This window comes from Populus nigra, chromosome 2 (genome assembly GCF_951802175.1).
Source record: "Populus nigra chromosome 2, ddPopNigr1.1, whole genome shotgun sequence".
NCBI lineage: Eukaryota > Viridiplantae > Streptophyta > Magnoliopsida > Malpighiales > Salicaceae > Populus > Populus nigra.
This window is the reverse complement of record NC_084853.1, coordinates 29,405,440-29,423,770: the sequence shown is the minus strand read 5'-3', so window position 1 is coordinate 29,423,770 and position 18,331 is coordinate 29,405,440.

The following is an 18,331-nucleotide window of genomic DNA, read 5'->3' as shown; positions in this document are numbered from 1 at the left end:
AAAAGTGATTTCTGTTTTGGATTCCTCAATAACATTTAAATGAAATTTAAAAAAAGAAATTATGATTTCTGTTTTGGATTCTTCAAGCATAGTCTAAATGTTTTAAAACAATAAAATTTAAAAGAAATTTCAACAAAGTAATTAGGATTTCTTTTTTGGATTCTTGAAGGATAGTTTAAATGTTTTAAAATTATAAAATTTAAATCAAAATTTTCAAAAAGTAATTAGGATTTCTGTTTTGGATTCTTCATGGACAGTTTAAATGTTTTAAAATTGTAAAATTTAAATGAAAATTTAAAAAAGTAATTAAGATTTCTGTTTTGGATTCCTCAAGGATAGTTTAAATTTTTTAAAATAATAAAATTTAAAAGAAATTTTAAAAAAGTAAATAGTATTTCTATTTTGGATTCATCAAGGATAGTTTAAATGTTTTAAAATAATAAAATTTAAAACAAATTAAAAAAAAGTGATTAGGGTTTCTGTTTTGGATTATTCACGGATAGTTTAAATGTTTTAAAATTATTAAATTTAAATTTTTTTTTAAAAAAGTGATTTCTGTTTTGGATTTCTCAAGGATAGTGTAAATGTTTTAAAATTATAAAATTTAAAAGAAATTTTAAAAAAGTAATTAAGATTTCTATTTTGGATTCATCAAGGATAGTTTAAATGTTTTAAAATTATAAAATTTAAATGAAATTTATAAAAAGACATTATGATTTCTCTTTTGCATTCTTCAAGGATAGTTTAAATATTTTAAGATAATAAAATTTAAAAGAAATTTTAAAAAAGTGATTAGGATTTCTGTTTTGGATTATTCACGGATAGTTTAAATGTTTTAAAATTATCAAATTTAAAAAATATTTAAAAAAAGTGATTTCTGTTTTGGATTTCTCAAGGATAGTTTAAATGTTTTAAAATTATAAAATTTAAAAGAAATTTTAAAAAAGTAATTAGGATTTCTGTTTTGGATTCTTCAAGGATAGTTTAAATGTTTTCTAATTATAAAATTTAAATGAAATTTAAAAAAAGAAATTATGATTTCTGTTTTGGATTCTTCAAGCATAGTCTAAATGTTTTAAAACAATAAAATTTAAAAGAAATTTTAAAAAAGTAATTAGGATTTTTGTTTTGGATTCCTCAAGGATAGTTTAAATGTTTTAAAATAATAAAATTTAAAACAAATTTAAAAAAAGTGATTTCTATTTTTGATTCCTTAAGGATAGTTTAAATGTTTTAAAATAATAAAATTTAAAACAAATTTTAAAAAAGTGATTTCTGTTTTGGATTCCTCAAGGATAGTTTAAATGTTTTAAGATTCTTCACGGATAGTTTAATTGTTTTAAAATTATAAAATTTAAATGAAATTTAAAAAAAAGAAATTATGATTTCTGTTTTGGATTTTGGAAGCATAGTCTAAATATTTTAAAACAATAAAATTTAAAAGAAATTTTAAAAAAGTAATTAGGATTTCTGTTTTTGATTCCTTAAGGATAGTTTAAATGTTTTAAAACAATAAAATTTAAAAGAAATTTTAAAAAAGTGATTAGGATTTCTGTTTTGGATACCTCAAGGATAGTTTAAATGTTTTTAAAAAATAAAATTTAAAACAAATTTTAAAAAAGTGATTTCTGTTTTGGATTCCTCAAGGATCGTTTAAATGTTTTAAGATTCTTCACGGATAGTTTAAATGTTTTAAAATTATAAAATTTAAATGAAATTTAAAAAAAGAAATTATGATTTCTGTTTTGGATTTTTGAAGCATAGTCTAAATGTTTTAAAACAATAAAATTTAAAAGAAATTTTAAAAAAGTAATTAGGATTTCTGTTTTGGATTCCTCAAGGATAGTTTAAATGTTTTAAAATAATAAAATTTAAAAGCAATTTTAAAAAAGTGATTAGGATTTCTGTTTTGGATTCTTCACGGATAGTGTAAATGTTTTAAAATTATAAAATTTAAATGAAATTTAAAAAAAGAAATTATCATTTCTGTTTTGGATTCTTCAAGAATAGTCTAAATGTTTTAAAACAATAAAATTTAAAATAAATTTCAAAAAAGTAATTAGGATTTCTGTTTTGGATTCCTCAAGGATAGTTTAAATGTTTTAAAACAATAAAATTTAAATTAAATTTATAAAAAGAAATTATGATTTCTCTTTTTGATTCATCAATGATAGTTTAAATATTTTAAAATAATAAAATTTAAAAGAAATTTTAAAAAAGTGATTAGGATTTCTGTTTTGGATTCTTCACGGAGAGTTTAAATGTTTTAAAATTATAAAATTTAAATGAAATTTAAAAAAAGAAATTATGATTTCTGTTTTGGATTCTTAAAGCATAGTCTAAATGTTTTAAAACAATAAAATTTAAAAGAAATTTTAAAAACGTAATTAGGATTTCTGTTTTGGATTCTTCAAGGATAGTTTAAATGTTTTAAAATTATAAAATTTAAATGAAATTTTAGAAAAGAAATTATGATTTCTGTTTTGGATTCTTCAAGCATAGTCTAAATCTTTTAAAACAATAAAATTTAAAAAAAGTGATTTCTGTTTTGGATTTATCAAGATTAGTTTAAATGTTTTAAAATAATAAAATTTAAAAGAAATTTTAAAAAAAGTAATTAGGATTTCTGTTTTGGATTCTTCAAGGATAGTTTAAATGTTTTAAAATTATAAAATTTAAATGAAATTTTAAAAAAGAAATTATGATTTCTGTTTTGGATTCTTCAAGCATAGTCTAAATCTTTTAAAACAATAAAATTTTAAAAAAAGTAATTAGGATTTCTGTTTTGGATTCTTCAAGGATAGTTTAAATGTTTTAAAATTATAAAATTTAAATGAAATTTAAAATAAGAAATTATGATTTCTGTTTTGGATTCTTCAAGCATAGTCTAAATGTTTTAAAACAATAAAATTTAAAAGAAATTTTGAAAAAGTAATTAGGATTTCTGTTTTGGATTCCTCAAGGATAGTTTAAATGTTTTAAAATAATAAAATTTAAAACAAATTTTAAAAAAATGATTTATGTTTTGGATTCCTTAAGGATAGTTTAAATGTTTTAAAATTATAAAATTTAAATAAAATTTATAAAAAAAAATTATGATTTCTCTTTTTGATTCTATAAGGATAGTATAAATATTTTAAAATAATAAAATTTCAAAGAAATTTTAAAAAAGTGATTAGGATTTCTGTTTTGAATTCTTCACGGACAGTTTAAATGTTTTAAAATTATAAAATTTAAATGATATTTAAAAAAAGAAATTATGATTTCTGTTTTTGATTATTCAAGCATAGTCTAAATGTTTTAAAACAATAAATTTTAAAATAAATTTTAAAAAAGTAATTAGAATTTCTGTTTTGGATTCCTCAAGGATAGTTTAAATGTTTTAAAATAATAAAATTTACAACAAATTTTAAAAAAGTGATTTCTGTTTTGGATTCCTCAATAACATTTAAATGAAATTTAAAAAAAGAAATTATGATTTCTGTTTTGGATTCTTCAAGCATAGTCTAAATGTTTTAAAACAATAAAATTTAAAAGAAATTTCAACAAAGTAATTAGGATTTCTTTTTTGGATTCTTGAAGGATAGTTTAAATGTTTTAAAATTATAAAATTTAAATCAAAATTTTCAAAAAGTAATTAGGATTTCTGTTTTGGATTCTTCATGGACAGTTTAAATGTTTTAAAATTGTAAAATTTAAATGAAATTTTAAAAAAGTAATTAAGATTTCTGTTTTGGATTCCTCAAGGATAGTTTAAATTTTTTAAAATAATAAAATTTAAAAGAAATTTTAAAAAAGTAAATAGTATTTCTATTTTGGATTCATCAAGGATAGTTTAAATGTTTTAAAATAATAAAATTTAAAACAAATTAAAAAAAAGTGATTAGGGTTTCTGTTTTGGATTATTCACGGATAGTTTAAATGTTTTAAAATTATTAAATTTAAAATTTTTTTAAAAAAAGTGATTTCAGTTTTGGATTTCTCAAGGATAGTGTAAATGTTTTAAAATTATAAAATTTAAAAGAAATTTTAAAAAAGTAATTAAGATTTCTATTTTGGATTCATCAAGGATAGTTTAAATGTTTTAAAATTATAAAATTTAAATGAAATTTATAAAAAGACATTATGATTTCTCTTTTGCATTCTTCAAGGATAGTTTAAATATTTTAAGATAATAAAATTTAAAAGAAATTTTAAAAAAGTGATTAGGATTTCTGTTTTGGATTATTCACGGATGGTTTAAATGTTTTAAAATTATCAAATTTAAAAAATATTTAAAAAAAGTGATTTCTGTTTTGGATTTCTCAAGGATAGTTTAAATGTTTTAAAATTATAAAATTTAAAAGAAATTTTAAAAAAGTAATTAGGATTTCTGTTTTGGATTCTTCAAGGATAGTTTAAATGTTTTCTAATTATAAAATTTAAATGAAATTTAAAAAAAGAAATTATGATTTCTGTTTTGGATTCTTCAAGCATAGTCTAAATGTTTTAAAACAATAAAATTTAAAAGAAATTTTAAAAAAGTAATTAGGATTTTTGTTTTGGATTCCTCAAGGATAGTTTAAATGTTTTAAAATAATAAAATTTAAAACAAATTTAAAAAAAGTGATTTCTATTTTTGATTCCTTAAGGATAGTTTAAATGTTTTAAAATAATAAAATTTAAAACAAATTTTAAAAAAGTGATTTCTGTTTTGGATTCCTCAAGGATAGTTTAAATGTTTTAAGATTCTTCACGGATAGTTTAATTGTTTTAAAATTATAAAATTTAAATGAAATTTAAAAAAAAGAAATTATGATTTCTGTTTTGGATTTTGGAAGCATAGTCTAAATATTTTAAAACAATAAAATTTAAAAGAAATTTTAAAAAAGTAATTAGGATTTCTGTTTTTGATTCCTTAAGGATAGTTTAAATGTTTTAAAACAATAAAATTTAAAAGAAATTTTAAAAAAGTGATTAGGATTTCTGTTTTGGATACCTCAAGGATAGTTTAAATGTTTTAAGAAAATAAAATTTAAAACAAATTTTAAAAAAGTGATTTCTGTTTTGGATTCCTCAAGGATCGTTTAAATGTTTTAAGATTCTTCACGGATAGTTTAAATGTTTTAAAATTATAAAATTTAAATGAAATTTAAAAAAAGAAATTATGATTTCTGTTTTGGATTTTTGAAGCATAGTCTAAATGTTTTAAAACAATAAAATTTAAAAGAAATTTTAAAAAAGTAATTAGGATTTCTGTTTTGGATTCCTCAAGGATAGTTTAAATGTTTTAAAATAATAAAATTTAAAAGCAATTTTAAAAAAGTGATTAGGATTTCTGTTTTGGATTCTTCACGGATAGTGTAAATGTTTTAAAATTATAAAATTTAAATGAAATTTAAAAAAAGAAATTATCATTTCTGTTTTGGATTCTTCAAGAATAGTCTAAATGTTTTAAAACAATAAAATTTAAAATAAATTTCAAAAAAGTAATTGGGATTTCTGTTTTGGATTCCTCAAGGATAGTTTAAATGTTTTAAAACAATAAAATTTAAATTAAATTTATAAAAAGAAATTATGATTTCTCTTTTTGATTCATCAATGATAGTTTAAATATTTTAAAATAATAAAATTTAAAAGAAATTTTAAAAAAGTGATTAGGATTTCTGTTTTGGATTCTTCACGGAGAGTTTAAATGTTTTAAAATTATAAAATTTAAATGAAATTTAAAAAAAGAAATTATGATTTCTGTTTTGGATTCTTAAAGCATAGTCTAAATGTTTTAAAACAGTAAAATTTAAAAGAAATTTTAAAAACGTAATTAGGATTTCTGTTTTGGATTCTTCAAGGATAGTTTAAATGTTTTAAAATTATAAAATTTAAATGAAATTTTAAAAAAGAAATTATGATTTCTGTTTTGGATTCTTCAAGCATAGTCTAAATCTTTTAAAACAATAAAATTTAAAAAAAGTGATTTCTGTTTTGGATTTATCAAGATTAGTTTAAATGTTTTAAAATAATAAAATTTAAAAGAAATTTTAAAAAAAGTAATTAGGATTTCTGTTTTGGATTCTTCAAGGATAGTTTAAATGTTTTAAAATTATAAAATTTAAATGAAATTTTAAAAAAGAAATTATGATTTCTGTTTTGGATTCTTCAAGCATAGTCTAAATCTTTTAAAACAATAAAATTTTAAAGAAAGTAATTAGGATTTCTGTTTTGGATTCTTCAAGGATAGTTTAAATGTTTTAAAATTATAAAATTTAAATGAAATTTAAAATAAGAAATTATGATTTCTGTTTTGGATTCTTCAAGGATAGTCTAAATGTTTTAAAACAATAAAATTTAAAAGAAATTTTGAAAAAGTAATTAGGATTTCTGTTTTGGATTCCTCAAGGATAGTTTAAATGTTTTAAAATAATAAAATTTAAAACAAATTTTAAAAAAATGATTTATGTTTTGGATTCCTTAAGGATAGTTTAAATGTTTTAAAATTATAAAATTTAAATAAAATTTATAAAAAAAAATTATGATTTCTCTTTTTGATTCTATAAGGATAGTATAAATATTTTAAAATAATAAAATTTCAAAGAAATTTTAAAAAAGTGATTAGGATTTCTGTTTTGAATTCTTCACGGACAGTTTAAATGTTTTAAAATTATAAAATTTAAATGATATTTAAAAAAAGAAATTATGATTTCTGTTTTTGATTATTCAAGCATAGTCTAAATGTTTTAAAACAATAAATTTTAAAATAAATTTTAAAAAAGTAATTAGAATTTCTGTTTTGGATTCCTCAAGGATAGTTTAAATGTTTTAAAATAATAAAATTTACAACAAATTTTAAAAAAGTGATTTCTGTTTTGGATTCCTCAATAACATTTAAATGAAATTTAAAAAAAGAAATTATGATTTCTGTTTTGGATTCTTCAAGCATAGTCTAAATGTTTTAAAACAATAAAATTTAAAAGAAATTTCAACAAAGTAATTAGGATTTCTTTTTTGGATTCTTGAAGGATAGTTTAAATGTTTTAAAATTATAAAATTTAAATCAAAATTTTCAAAAAGTAATTAGGATTTCTGTTTTGGATTCTTCATGGACAGTTTAAATGTTTTAAAATTGTAAAATTTAAATGAAAATTTAAAAAAGTAATTAAGATTTCTGTTTTGGATTCCTCAAGGATAGTTTAAATTTTTTAAAATAATAAAATTTAAAAGAAATTTTAAAAAAGTAAATAGTATTTCTATTTTGGATTCATCAAGGATAGTTTAAATGTTTTAAAATAATAAAATTTAAAACAAATTAAAAAAAAGTGATTAGGGTTTCTGTTTTGGATTATTCACGGATAGTTTAAATGTTTTAAAATTATTAAATTTAAAATTTTTTTTAAAAAAGTGATTTCTGTTTTGGATTTCTCAAGGATAGTGTAAATGTTTTAAAATTATAAAATTTAAAAGAAATTTTAAAAAAGTAATTAAGATTTCTATTTTGGATTCATCAAGGATAGTTTAAATGTTTTAAAATTATAAAATTTAAATGAAATTTATAAAAAGACATTATGATTTCTCTTTTGCATTCTTCAAGGATAGTTTAAATATTTTAAGATAATAAAATTTAAAAGAAATTTTAAAAAAGTGATTAGGATTTCTGTTTTGGATTATTCACGGATAGTTTAAATGTTTTAAAATTATCAAATTTAAAAAATATTTAAAAAAAGTGATTTCTGTTTTGGATTTCTCAAGGATAGTTTAAATGTTTTAAAATTATAAAATTTAAAAGAAATTTTAAAAAAGTAATTAGGATTTCTGTTTTGGATTCTTCAAGGATAGTTTAAATGTTTTCTAATTATAAAATTTAAATGAAATTTAAAAAAAGAAATTATGATTTCTGTTTTGGATTCTTCAAGCATAGTCTAAATGTTTTAAAACAATAAAATTTAAAAGAAATTTTAAAAAAGTAATTAGGATTTTTGTTTTGGATTCCTCAAGGATAGTTTAAATGTTTTAAAATAATAAAATTTAAAACAAATTTAAAAAAAGTGATTTCTATTTTTGATTCCTTAAGGATAGTTTAAATGTTTTAAAATAATAAAATTTAAAACAAATTTTAAAAAAGTGATTTCTGTTTTGGATTCCTCAAGGATAGTTTAAATGTTTTAAGATTCTTCACGGATAGTTTAATTGTTTTAAAATTATAAAATTTAAATGAAATTTAAAAAAAAGAAATTATGATTTCTGTTTTGGATTTTGGAAGCATAGTCTAAATATTTTAAAACAATAAAATTTAAAAGAAATTTTAAAAAAGTAATTAGGATTTCTGTTTTTGATTCCTTAAGGATAGTTTAAATGTTTTAAAACAATAAAATTTAAAAGAAATTTTAAAAAAGTGATTAGGATTTCTGTTTTGGATACCTCAAGGATAGTTTAAATGTTTTAAAAAAATAAAATTTAAAACAAATTTTAAAAAAGTGATTTCTGTTTTGGATTCCTCAAGGATCGTTTAAATGTTTTAAGATTCTTCACGGATAGTTTAAATGTTTTAAAATTATAAAATTTAAATGAAATTTAAAAAAAGAAATTATGATTTCTGTTTTGGATTTTTGAAGCATAGTCTAAATGTTTTAAAACAATAAAATTTAAAAGAAATTTTAAAAAAGTAATTAGGATTTCTGTTTTGGATTCCTCAAGGATAGTTTAAATGTTTTAAAATAATAAAATTTAAAAGCAATTTTAAAAAAGTGATTAGGATTTCTGTTTTGGATTCTTCACGGATAGTGTAAATGTTTTAAAATTATAAAATTTAAATGAAATTTAAAAAAAGAAATTATCATTTCTGTTTTGGATTCTTCAAGAATAGTCTAAATGTTTTAAAACAATAAAATTTAAAATAAATTTCAAAAAAGTAATTAGGATTTCTGTTTTGGATTCCTCAAGGATAGTTTAAATGTTTTAAAACAATAAAATTTAAATTAAATTTATAAAAAGAAATTATGATTTCTCTTTTTGATTCATCAATGATAGTTTAAATATTTTAAAATAATAAAATTTAAAAGAAATTTTAAAAAAGTGATTAGGATTTCTGTTTTGGATTCTTCACGGAGAGTTTAAATGTTTTAAAATTATAAAATTTAAATGAAATTTAAAAAAAGAAATTATGATTTCTGTTTTGGATTCTTAAAGCATAGTCTAAATGTTTTAAAACAGTAAAATTTAAAAGAAATTTTAAAAACGTAATTAGGATTTCTGTTTTGGATTCTTCAAGGATAGTTTAAATGTTTTAAAATTATAAAATTTAAATGAAATTTTAAAAAAGAAATTATGATTTCTGTTTTGGATTCTTCAAGCATAGTCTAAATCTTTTAAAACAATAAAATTTAAAAAAAGTGATTTCTGTTTTGGATTTATCAAGATTAGTTTAAATGTTTTAAAATAATAAAATTTAAAAGAAATTTTAAAAAAAGTAATTAGGATTTCTGTTTTGGATTCTTCAAGGATAGTTTAAATGTTTTAAAATTATAAAATTTAAATGAAATTTTAAAAAAGAAATTATGATTTCTGTTTTGGATTCTTCAAGCATAGTCTAAATCTTTTAAAACAATAAAATTTAAAAGAAATTTTAAAAAAAGTAATTAGGATTTCTGTTTTGGATTCTTCAAGGATAGTTTAAATGTTTTAAAATTATAAAATTTAAATGAAATTTAAAATAAGAAATTATGATTTCTGTTTTGGATTCTTCAAGCATAGTCTAAATGTTTTAAAACAATAAAATTTAAAAGAAATTTTGAAAAAGTAATTAGGATTTCTGTTTTGGATTCCTCAAGGATAGTTTAAATGTTTTAAAATAATAAAATTTAAAACAAATTTTAAAAAAATGATTTATGTTTTGGATTCCTTAAGGATAGTTTAAATGTTTTAAAATTATAAAATTTAAATAAAATTTATAAAAAAAAATTATGATTTCTCTTTTTGATTCTATAAGGATAGTATAAATATTTTAAAATAATAAAATTTCAAAGAAATTTTAAAAAAGTGATTAGGATTTCTGTTTTGAATTCTTCACGGACAGTTTAAATGTTTTAAAATTATAAAATTTAAATGATATTTAAAAAAAGAAATTATGATTTCTGTTTTTGATTATTCAAGCATAGTCTAAATGTTTTAAAACAATAAATTTTAAAATAAATTTTAAAAAAGTAATTAGAATTTCTGTTTTGGATTCCTCAAGGATAGTTTAAATGTTTTAAAATAATAAAATTTACAACAAATTTTAAAAAAGTGATTTCTGTTTTGGATTCCTCAATAACATTTAAATGAAATTTAAAAAAAGAAATTATGATTTCTGTTTTGGATTCTTCAAGCATAGTCTAAATGTTTTAAAACAATAAAATTTAAAAGAAATTTCAACAAAGTAATTAGGATTTCTTTTTTGGATTCTTGAAGGATAGTTTAAATGTTTTAAAATTATAAAATTTAAATCAAAATTTTCAAAAAGTAATTAGGATTTCTGTTTTGGATTCTTCATGGACAGTTTAAATGTTTTAAAATTGTAAAATTTAAATGAAATTTTAAAAAAGTAATTAAGATTTCTGTTTTGAATTCCTCAAGGATAGTTTAAATTTTTTAAAATAATAAAATTTAAAAGAAATTTTAAAAAAGTAAATAGTATTTCTATTTTGGATTCATCAAGGATAGTTAAAATGTTTTAAAATAATAAAATTTAAAACAAATTAAAAAAAAGTGATTAGGGTTTCTGTTTTGGATTATTCACGGATAGTTTAAATGTTTTAAAATTATTAAATTTAAAATTTTTTTTAAAAAAGTGATTTCTGTTTTGGATTTCTCAAGGATAGTGTAAATGTTTTAAAATTATAAAATTTAAAAGAAATTTTAAAAAAGTAATTAAGATTTCTATTTTGGATTCATCAAGGATAGTTTAAATGTTTTAAAATTATAAAATTTAAATGAAATTTATAAAAAGACATTATGATTTCTCTTTTGCATTCTTCAAGGATAGTGTAAATATTTTAAGATAATAAAATTTAAATGAAATTTTAAAAAAGTGATTAGGATTTCTGTTTTGGATTATTCACGGATAGTTTAAATGTTTTAAAATTATCAAATTTAAAAAATATTTAAAAAAAGTGATTTCTGTTTTGGATTTCTCAAGGATAGTTTAAATGTTTTAAAATTATAAAATTTAAAAGAAATTTTAAAAAAGTAATTAGGATTTCTGTTTTGGATTCTTCAAGGATAGTTTAAATGTTTTCTAATTATAAAATTTAAATGAAATTTAAAAAAAGAAATTATGATTTCTGTTTTGGATTCTTCAAGCATAGTCTAAATGTTTTAAAACAATAAAATTTAAAAGAAATTTTAAAAAAGTAATTAGGATTTGTGTTTTGGATTCCTCAAGGATAGTTTAAATGTTTTAAAATAATAAAATTTAAAACAAATTTAAAAAAAGTGATTTCTATTTTTGATTCCTTAAGGATAGTTTAAATGTTTTAAAATAATAAAATTTAAAACAAATTTTAAAAAAGTGATTTCTGTTTTGGATTCCTCAAGGATAGTTTAAATGTTTTAAGATTCTTCACGGATAGTTTAATTGTTTTAAAATTATAAAATTTAAATGAAATTTAAAAAAAAGAAATTATGATTTCTGTTTTGGATTTTGGAAGCATAGTCTAAATATTTTAAAACAATAAAATTTAAAAGAAATTTTAAAAAAGTAATTAGGATTTCTGTTTTTGATTCCTTAAGGATAGTTTAAATGTTTTAAAACAATAAAATTTAAAAGAAATTTTAAAAAAGTGATTAGGATTTCTGTTTTGGATACCTCAAGGATAGTTTAAATGTTTTAAAAAAATAAAATTTAAAACAAATTTTAAAAAAGTGATTTCTGTTTTGGATTCCTCAAGGATCGTTTAAATGTTTTAAGATTCTTCACGGATAGTTTAAATGTTTTAAAATTATAAAATTTAAATGAAATTTAAAAAAAGAAATTATGATTTCTGTTTTGGATTTTTGAAGCATAGTCTAAATGTTTTAAAACAATAAAATTTAAAAGAAATTTTAAAAAAGTAATTAGGATTTCTGTTTTGGATTCCTCAAGGATAGTTTAAATGTTTTAAAATAATAAAATTTAAAAGCAATTTTAAAAAAGTGATTAGGATTTCTGTTTTGGATTCTTCACGGATAGTGTAAATGTTTTAAAATTATAAAATTTAAATGAAATTTAAAAAAAGAAATTATCATTTCTGTTTTGGATTCTTCAAGAATAGTCTAAATGTTTTAAAACAATAAAATTTAAAATAAATTTCAAAAAAGTAATTAGGATTTCTGTTTTGGATTCCTCAAGGATAGTTTAAATGTTTTAAAACAATAAAATTTAAATTAAATTTATAAAAAGAAATTATGATTTCTCTTTTTGATTCATCAATGATAGTTTAAATATTTTAAAATAATAAAATTTAAAAGAAATTTTAAAAAAGTGATTAGGATTTCTGTTTTGGATTCTTCACGGAGAGTTTAAATGTTTTAAAATTATAAAATTTAAATGAAATTTAAAAAAAGAAATTATGATTTCTGTTTTGGATTCTTAAAGCATAGTCTAAATGTTTTAAAACAGTAAAATTTAAAAGAAATTTTAAAAACGTAATTAGGATTTCTGTTTTGGATTCTTCAAGGATAGTTTAAATGTTTTAAAATTATAAAATTTAAATGAAATTTTAAAAAAGAAATTATGATTTCTGTTTTGGATTCTTCAAGCATAGTCTAAATCTTTTAAAACAATAAAATTTAAAAAAAGTGATTTCTGTTTTGGATTTATCAAGATTAGTTTAAATGTTTTAAAATAATAAAATTTAAAAGAAATTTTAAAAAAAGTAATTAGGATTTCTGTTTTGGATTCTTCAAGGATAGTTTAAATGTTTTAAAATTATAAAATTTAAATGAAATTTATAAAAAGACATTATGATTTCTCTTTTGCATTCTTCAAGGATAGTTTAAATATTTTAAGATAATAAAATTTAAAAGAAATTTTAAAAAAGTGATTAGGATTTCTGTTTTGGATTATTCACGGATAGTTTAAATGTTTTAAAATTATCAAATTTAAAAAATATTTAAAAAAAGTGATTTCTGTTTTGGATTTCTCAAGGATAGTTTAAATGTTTTAAAATTATAAAATTTAAAAGAAATTTTAAAAAAGAAATTATGATTTCTGTTTTGGATTCTTCAAGCATAGTCTAAATCTTTTAAAACAATAAAATTTAAAAGAAATTTCAACAAAGTAATTAGGATTTCTTTTTTGGATTCTTGAAGGATAGTTTAAATGTTTTAAAATTATAAAATTTAAATCAAAATTTTCAAAAAGTAATTAGGATTTCTGTTTTGGATTCTTCATGGACAGTTTAAATGTTTTAAAATTGTAAAATTTAAATGAAATTTTAAAAAAGTAATTAATATTTCTGTTTTGAATTCCTCAAGGATAGTTTAAATTTTTTAAAATAATAAAATTTAAAAGAAATTTTAAAAAAGTAAATAGTATTTCTATTTTGGATTCATCAAGGATAGTTAAAATGTTTTAAAATAATAAAATTTAAAACAAATTAAAAAAAAGTGATTAGGGTTTCTGTTTTGGATTATTCACGGATAGTTTAAATGTTTTAAAATTATTAAATTTAAATTTTTTTTAAAAAAAGTGATTTCTGTTTTGGATTTCTCAAGGATAGTGTAAATGTTTTAAAATTATAAAATTTAAAAGAAATTTTAAAAAAGTAATTAAGATTTCTATTTTGGATTCATCAAGGATAGTTTAAATGTTTTAAAATTATAAAATTTAAATGAAATTTATAAAAAGACATTATGATTTCTCTTTTGCATTCTTCAAGGATAGTGTAAATATTTTAAGATAATAAAATTTAAAAGAAATTTTAAAAAAGTGATTAGGATTTCTGTTTTGGATTATTCACGGATGGTTTAAATGTTTTAAAATTATCAAATTTAAAAAATATTTAAAAAAAGTGATTTCTGTTTTGGATTTCTCAAGGATAGTTTAAATGTTTTAAAATTATAAAATTTAAAAGAAATTTTAAAAAAGTAATTAGGATTTCTGTTTTGGATTCTTCAAGCATAGTCTAAATCTTTTAAAACAATAAAATTTTAAAGAAAGTAATTAGGATTTCTGTTTTGGATTCTTCAAGGATAGTTTAAATGTTTTAAAATTATAAAATTTAAATGAAATTTAAAATAAGAAATTATGATTTCTGTTTTGGATTCTTCAAGCATAGTCTAAATGTTTTAAAACAATAAAATTTAAAAGAAATTTTGAAAAAGTAATTAGGATTTCTGTTTTGGATTCCTCAAGGATAGTTTAAATGTTTTAAAATAATAAAATTTAAAACAAATTTTAAAAAAATGATTTATGTTTTGGATTCCTTAAGGATAGTTTAAATGTTTTAAAATTATAAAATTTAAATAAAATTTATAAAAAAAAATTATGATTTCTCTTTTTGATTCTATAAGGATAGTATAAATATTTTAAAATAATAAAATTTCAAAGAAATTTTAAAAAAGTGATTAGGATTTCTGTTTTGAATTCTTCACGGACAGTTTAAATGTTTTAAAATTATAAAATTTAAATGATATTTAAAAAAAGAAATTATGATTTCTGTTTTTGATTATTCAAGCATAGTCTAAATGTTTTAAAACAATAAATTTTAAAATAAATTTTAAAAAAGTAATTAGAATTTCTGTTTTGGATTCCTCAAGGATAGTTTAAATGTTTTAAAATAATAAAATTTACAACAAATTTTAAAAAAGTGATTTCTGTTTTGGATTCCTCAATAACATTTAAATGAAATTTAAAAAAAGAAATTATGATTTCTGTTTTGGATTCTTCAAGCATAGTCTAAATGTTTTAAAACAATAAAATTTAAAAGAAATTTCAACAAAGTAATTAGGATTTCTTTTTTGGATTCTTGAAGGATAGTTTAAATGTTTTAAAATTATAAAATTTAAATCAAAATTTTCAAAAAGTAATTAGGATTTCTGTTTTGGATTCTTCATGGACAGTTTAAATGTTTTAAAATTGTAAAATTTAAATGAAATTTTAAAAAAGTAATTAAGATTTCTGTTTTGGATTCCTCAAGGATAGTTTAAATTTTTTAAAATAATAAAATTTAAAAGAAATTTTAAAAAAGTAAATAGTATTTCTATTTTGGATTCATCAAGGATAGTTTAAATGTTTTAAAATAATAAAATTTAAAACAAATTAAAAAAAAGTGATTAGGGTTTCTGTTTTGGATTATTCACGGATAGTTTAAATGTTTTAAAATTATTAAATTTAAAATTTTTTTTAAAAAAGTGATTTCTGTTTTGGATTTCTCAAGGATAGTGTAAATGTTTTAAAATTATAAAATTTAAAAGAAATTTTAAAAAAGTAATTAAGATTTCTATTTTGGATTCATCAAGGATAGTTTAAATGTTTTAAAATTATAAAATTTAAATGAAATTTATAAAAAGACATTATGATTTCTCTTTTGCATTCTTCAAGGATAGTTTAAATATTTTAAGATAATAAAATTTAAAAGAAATTTTAAAAAAGTGATTAGGATTTCTGTTTTGGATTATTCACGGATAGTTTAAATGTTTTAAAATTATCAAATTTAAAAAATATTTAAAAAAAGTGATTTCTGTTTTGGATTTCTCAAGGATAGTTTAAATGTTTTAAAATTATAAAATTTAAAAGAAATTTTAAAAAAGTAATTAGGATTTCTGTTTTGGATTCTTCAAGGATAGTTTAAATGTTTTCTAATTATAAAATTTAAATGAAATTTAAAAAAAGAAATTATGATTTCTGTTTTGGATTCTTCAAGCATAGTCTAAATGTTTTAAAACAATAAAATTTAAAAGAAATTTTAAAAAAGTAATTAGGATTTTTGTTTTGGATTCCTCAAGGATAGTTTAAATGTTTTAAAATAATAAAATTTAAAACAAATTTAAAAAAAGTGATTTCTATTTTTGATTCCTTAAGGATAGTTTAAATGTTTTAAAATAATAAAATTTAAAACAAATTTTAAAAAAGTGATTTCTGTTTTGGATTCCTCAAGGATAGTTTAAATGTTTTAAGATTCTTCACGGATAGTTTAATTGTTTTAAAATTATAAAATTTAAATGAAATTTAAAAAAAAGAAATTATGATTTCTGTTTTGGATTTTGGAAGCATAGTCTAAATATTTTAAAACAATAAAATTTAAAAGAAATTTTAAAAAAGTAATTAGGATTTCTGTTTTTGATTCCTTAAGGATAGTTTAAATGTTTTAAAACAATAAAATTTAAAAGAAATTTTAAAAAAGTGATTAGGATTTCTGTTTTGGATACCTCAAGGATAGTTTAAATGTTTTAAAAAAATAAAATTTAAAACAAATTTTAAAAAAGTGATTTCTGTTTTGGATTCCTCAAGGATCGTTTAAATGTTTTAAGATTCTTCACGGATAGTTTAAATGTTTTAAAATTATAAAATTTAAATGAAATTTAAAAAAAGAAATTATGATTTCTGTTTTGGATTTTTGAAGCATAGTCTAAATGTTTTAAAACAATAAAATTTAAAAGAAATTTTAAAAAAGTAATTAGGATTTCTGTTTTGGATTCCTCAAGGATAGTTTAAATGTTTTAAAATAATAAAATTTAAAAGCAATTTTAAAAAAGTGATTAGGATTTCTGTTTTGGATTCTTCACGGATAGTGTAAATGTTTTAAAATTATAAAATTTAAATGAAATTTAAAAAAAGAAATTATCATTTCTGTTTTGGATTCTTCAAGAATAGTCTAAATGTTTTAAAACAATAAAATTTAAAATAAATTTCAAAAAAGTAATTAGGATTTCTGTTTTGGATTCCTCAAGGATAGTTTAAATGTTTTAAAACAATAAAATTTAAATTAAATTTATAAAAAGAAATTATGATTTCTCTTTTTGATTCATCAATGATAGTTTAAATATTTTAAAATAATAAAATTTAAAAGAAATTTTAAAAAAGTGATTAGGATTTCTGTTTTGGATTCTTCACGGAGAGTTTAAATGTTTTAAAATTATAAAATTTAAATGAAATTTAAAAAAAGAAATTATGATTTCTGTTTTGGATTCTTAAAGCATAGTCTAAATGTTTTAAAACAGTAAAATTTAAAAGAAATTTTAAAAACGTAATTAGGATTTCTGTTTTGGATTCTTCAAGGATAGTTTAAATGTTTTAAAATTATAAAATTTAAATGAAATTTTAAAAAAGAAATTATGATTTCTGTTTTGGATTCTTCAAGCATAGTCTAAATCTTTTAAAACAATAAAATTTAAAAAAAGTGATTTCTGTTTTGGATTTATCAAGATTAGTTTAAATGTTTTAAAATAATAAAATTTAAAAGAAATTTTAAAAAAAGTAATTAGGATTTCTGTTTTGGATTCTTCAAGGATAGTTTAAATGTTTTAAAATTATAAAATTTAAATGAAATTTTAAAAAAGAAATTATGATTTCTGTTTTGGATTCTTCAAGCATAGTCTAAATCTTTTAAAACAATAAAATTTAAAAGAAATTTTAAAAAAAGTAATTAGGATTTCTGTTTTGGATTCTTCAAGGATAGTTTAAATGTTTTAAAATTATAAAATTTAAATGAAATTTAAAATAAGAAATTATGATTTCTGTTTTGGATTCTTCAAGCATAGTCTAAATGTTTTAAAACAATAAAATTTAAAAGAAATTTTGAAAAAGTAATTAGGATTTCTGTTTTGGATTCCTCAAGGATAGTTTAAATGTTTTAAAATAATAAAATTTAAAACAAATTTTAAAAAAATGATTTATGTTTTGGATTCCTTAAGGATAGTTTAAATGTTTTAAAATTATAAAATTTAAATAAAATTTATAAAAAAAAATTATGATTTCTCTTTTTGATTCTATAAGGATAGTATAAATATTTTAAAATAATAAAATTTCAAAGAAATTTTAAAAAAGTGATTAGGATTTCTGTTTTGAATTCTTCACGGACAGTTTAAATGTTTTAAAATTATAAAATTTAAATGATATTTAAAAAAAGAAATTATGATTTCTGTTTTTGATTATTCAAGCATAGTCTAAATGTTTTAAAACAATAAATTTTAAAATAAATTTTAAAAAAGTAATTAGAATTTCTGTTTTGGATTCCTCAAGGATAGTTTAAATGTTTTAAAATAATAAAATTTACAACAAATTTTAAAAAAGTGATTTCTGTTTTGGATTCCTCAATAACATTTAAATGAAATTTAAAAAAAGAAATTATGATTTCTGTTTTGGATTCTTCAAGCATAGTCTAAATGTTTTAAAACAATA